At 38.4% G+C, this 5,169-nt stretch overlaps 1 pseudogene; it reads right to left on the bottom strand.

The window, feature by feature from the left end:
* Window positions 1–800: 800 nt before the first annotated feature.
* On the bottom strand, window positions 801–2,924 carry LOC114088256 (integrator complex subunit 13 pseudogene; annotated as a pseudogene).
* Window positions 2,925–5,169: the final 2,245 nt, after the last annotated feature.

Here is a 5,169-nt window from a genome sequence, read left to right as displayed (position 1 = left end):
TGGACATCATTACCCTGAGTACCTGTATGAAGACACAAATGGTGTGACTCTACTTTGTGTACAACCAGAGAAATGAAAAATTGTGTTCCACTTGTGTACTATGAACTGAAATGCATTCTTCTGTCATGTATAACAAATTAGAACAAATAAATTAATTAAAAAAAGAAAAGTTATCTAGTCCCTGATTGTTTAAATAAATGGATAATTATAATACCCACATAATAGTACAAAATTCTAACATCTTTAAAAAGTTCATCATAGCTATATTGAGGTATGATTTATATATCATAAAATTCATCTACTGTAAATATACAATTTAATGTTTAGTAAATTTATACAGTGCATATCCATCAACATAATCCATTTTTAGAACATTTCTATCACCACAAAACACCTTCAACCCATTTGCAGTCAATCCTCCCTCCATCCTCTAGCTCTAGACAACCACTTATTTGCTCTCCGACTCTATTTTTGCTTTTTTCTAGAATTTTATTTTATTTTCAGATTTTTAATAGTTTTATTTCGCAAAGAGAAGCCTAAGAATTTTTTATTTAAAAAAGTATTTCCAGAGGGAACACCTTTTACCATAAAATAAACTTGTGTGAGTTGGAAGGACAAATCTCAAATGTATATTTTTGACTTATATGCCAATTTTATAATTAGTACAAAAACGATAGTTGTTGAAATATTTTAAAAATATAAAAACCAGTCCAGGCAGCATAGCTATACAATCTTGCTGTAAAAGTACTTATATCAGATTCTTGCCCAAAATATTTTTGCAATATACAAAATTCCTTCAAGTCACTCTTCACTGACGGCTAGCTTTCCCATTTTCTGTCGTCTCCATCCCATTTTCCTCCTTGAGATGTTGATACAACTCAGCTCTGGTATTGACAGAGTTCAAACATCCAGCAAACTCCTGATGTTTTCTGGAATTGGCTGTGTTGATTCTATTATTCCACAAGGATAATAAGGACACTGGCCCTTTTGATTTTTCCACTTGGGGAGTTTCATCCATTTCAACAAGGGGCTTTTTTGTTTGGAGGTTCTGGGGAATCAGGTGAATCTTTTATAATCTCAGCTTCAGCCAACTCTTCTTTTCCACGTTCTAAGATTCCTTTCAATCTCTCTGAATCTTGCCAGGGTTTCTCCTGTTCACGATCTTTCACTGCTTTCTCTGATTTGTCCTCTTTCTCCTCCTTCTTTCTCCCTCGTTTTTTAAATTCTTCTTCTTCTGGGGGTTTGCTCCTATATGTCATCAGACATTCTAAGACTCTTTGATATTTCTCCGAGTTATTGATATGGGCTCTGACCAGGGTTTCTGATCCATTCCACATGATACGGTACTGTTCGTCTCTTTTAGGGCCCTTTCCTCTGGTACCAACTGTGGAAATAGGTAGAGGATCATTTTTTCTTTCCAGATCAACTAAGTTGTATATTTTTGTTTTTTTTGACAGTTTAACACATCTTCTTCTGTCAAAGATTCTTTCACAATAATAATGGCTAATGGAACTACCGCTTGCATGTTGAAAATGGTGGTTTGTGAAATAATCATAGGCCAGTAACGGGTGTGTTTTTCTAACTGATCTTTTGCTCATTCCAAAGGGATCTCAAGACTTCCACCGGTTTTATATCTGGGGTCTAGAAAAGGAGTTAATCTGTTTTCTCTCATAAATTCACCAAAATCTGTAATCCGGTAGTCTGTAACTCTTCCTCCACATCCTTCGCTAATTGAAGGTGGATCCTCTAGAATGGATCGAGAACTGTTAAGGACATACAAAAAAATCTCTCCTTCAGGGTTACTAAGCATATGACTAATGACTTTGGAACCTGACTTTCGTGGTTGTTTCAACAAAACAGAGCGACCATTTGAAGAAAATTAGTAGGGCAGGAAGAAGGTCTGCTATTTACATCTAGGGTGAAATTCGACAAGCTCCAGTACAATAGTGTAATTCAATGTTATTTGTCCTTGATGTGCACCACTTTAAAGTTATCATTTCTTTAAACGGGCCTTCTCTTCTGCTGCCACCTAAGTGGGTATCACCACTTTTCAGGAAATCTACATGTGCATCTTTGTGATGAAGTAGTTCCACATCATAATGGGCAGATGTGTTAGCATGTTGTTCTTCCTTCATTGGAAGGAATATTTGTAACAGTAGTTGAAGCCAAGTCAAATGTTGCTGTATTAAAATATTCAATTTGGTAGTAAGATGCCATCCTGCACGAACACTATGATCTTCACTGGTTAAAACTGGGGACAACTCTTTTTTAGGATGATCAGAACAAGGCTGTCTTCACCAGCCTGGGTAGGTGTGGGTCAAAACGAACTCACATTTTTGTATCTGCATGAGATGATCTGAATTTGCAGCAAGCTTATTATGTTCATGAATGGTTTCCTGGACACAGACCTCAAGCACTCGCACATGACTGTCACTTTTGCATTAGTAATGCAGATTATTCATCCTCTATTTCCAACATGTTCTGCATTCTCCATGAGTAAAGTATGAGCCTCATGTTGGTATTCAGTAATTTTGCAAAGGATTTCCACTGCTGCAACAAGACCATGCAGAATACTGCAGCATTCTGGATCGGCCCAAGGATTAGGAGGCCCATGCTGCCATTAGCTCCTGTAAATTTTGGTCTTCTTGAGTCCAAGAATTCAAAACATGTGCTCCAGAGTCACTCACAATGAAATTCACCAGCTTTTTAAAGGGAAATATATCATACATTATTCTACAATACTCCATGGAAGATTCTACTGAACAAGTCCACAATGATTTAGAGATTGGGGTCAGAGGGATGATTCCTTGGGTTCTATTCTTCACCAGCATATCAAACTCCACATGCTGTCAGCATGATTCTGCCATATAAGGGCAGTGATCCACAACAAATACTGTTTTATGAGATTCAGAAAAAATCTTCATTTTTAACTTTCTTACCTGGTCCTGCAGTGAAAACGAACAGAAACTGTGCCTCTTTGGCAAAGACTGCTGGCTGGGAGGGTGGGAGAATCAACGCACAGTCAGGAGTGTCTGGTACCAAAAACAGGGGACTATGCTTTCGTTCCCCACCCCCGCACATCTCCAGAACACCGGTCCTTCCCAGGCTTCCTAAATGCAGGAGTTGGGGCTGGGGATGTGGCTCAGGCGGTGGCGCGCTCACCTGGCATGCGTGCGGCCCGGGTTCGATCCTCAGCACCACATACAAACAAGGATGTTGTGTCTGCCGAGAACTGAAAAATAAATATTAAAAAAAAATTCTCTCTCTCTCTCTCTCTCTCTCTCTCTCTCTCTCTCTCTCTCCCCCTCCCCTCTTTCTTAAAAAAAAAATAAATAAATGCAGGAGTGCGCGCGTGCGTGTACACACACACACATATAAACAAAATGTGTAGTGTTTGTGTCTGGCCTCTTTCACTTAGTATAATGTGTTTTAGGGTCATCCATTACTGTGGTTTGTGTCCCTCCAAAATTCCTTTGCTGGAACTTAAAATCCAAGGTGATAGTATTAAAAGTGGGGCCTTTAGGGAAGTGATAAAGCAATAAGGGCTCCACTCTGCTGAGTGGGATTAACACCCTTAAAAGGAGGCTTCACTAAAAAAGTTGACCTCACAGAAGCAGCAAGAACAGTGGTTGCCAGAAGCTGGGAAGCCAGGTGGGGGATGGAGAGAGGATGATTAATGGGTGGGATGGAGAGAGGATGGTTAATGGGTGCCAGGATGTAGTTGGGCAGGACAAATAGCTTCTAATGTCCTATAGCACCTTAAGGTAACCATGATTGACAACATTTAATTGCATATTTCAGAATAGCTAGTAGAGAGGATTTTGAATGTTCCTAGCACAAAGAAATGATAAATGTTTGAGCTAATGGATATGCCAGTTACCCTGATCTGATCATTGCACATTGTACAAATGTATTAAAATATCACATTGTACTCCACAGATAAAATTATTGTTTCAAATAAAAATTTAAAAAATTTTAAAAATTAAATAAAAAGAATAACAACAAGGGGCTGGGACTGTAGCTCAATGGTAGAGCACTTGCCTTACGTGTGAGGTACTGCGTTTGATCCTCAGTACCATATAAAAATAAATAAAGATATTGTGTCCATCTACAACTTAATAATAACAACAACAACAGATGTTCCAGAGAACTACTAGATCTTTTTTTTCTCTTCTATCATATGAGGACCCAATGCTCATTCCCTCTGGAGGCTGCAGCAATAAAATGTCATCTAGTAAGCAAAGAATGAGTCCTACCCACACACCAGACTTGCTGGCACTGTGATCCTGGATCCTCAACCTCCAGAACTCTGAGAAATACATTTCTATGATTTATAAATTAGCCAGTCTATGGGGTTTTGCTGTAGCAGTAGGAATGCAGTGAGATACCTATGCAGTTGGATGTATAGGCACTTTTCTCCTGCTTCATATTACTGAATGGTACTCCATTGTAGCCCACACTGTGTTTATCCATTTACCAGCTCATGGCCATTTAGATTATTTCCACTTCAGGGTTATTCTGAATAATGCTGATATTGTCACCTGTGTAAAATTCTTTGTATGGACATACCCCCCCCCCACCTCCCGTCTTGGGTAGATACTTTGGAGTGATATTGTAAAGTTTGACTTTGTACGAATCTGGTGAACTGTTTCCCAAAGCTGCTATACAGTTTTACAAGACCACCAGTAATGTAGGAGCATTTCCCCCACATCCTCGCCTCAATCGCTATTGTCTTTTTAACAGCCTTGTAATGAATGGGATGGCGCCTCGTGGTGGTTTCATTTGCATTTTTCTGGGATGAATGGTGGTGAGGATCTTTTCCTATACTTATTAGGCAATGTGTATCTTTTCTGGTGGAATGTAATTTCAAATCATTTGCCATTTAAAAAAATTTTTTTTTAGTTGTCGATGGATCTTTATTTATTTACATGCGTTGCTGAGTATCAAACCCAGTGCCTCACACATGCTACCACTGAGCTACAGTCCCAGCCCTGGATTCCCTTCTTAATGAATTATAAGAGGATACAGAGTACATGTACATTCCAAGTGCTTATGCATCTTTTAATTTTATTTTTAAAATTTTTAGAATTTTAGTTTGTTATATATGACAACAGAATGCATTACAATTCATATTACATATAGAGCAGCTTATTCATATTTTATCAGATA

This window comes from Marmota flaviventris, chromosome 2, assembly GCF_047511675.1.
Source record: "Marmota flaviventris isolate mMarFla1 chromosome 2, mMarFla1.hap1, whole genome shotgun sequence".
Lineage (NCBI taxonomy): Eukaryota > Metazoa > Chordata > Mammalia > Rodentia > Sciuridae > Marmota > Marmota flaviventris.
Note: the sequence above shows the minus strand (reverse complement) of the source record. Positions and strands in the feature narration are given on the sequence as shown.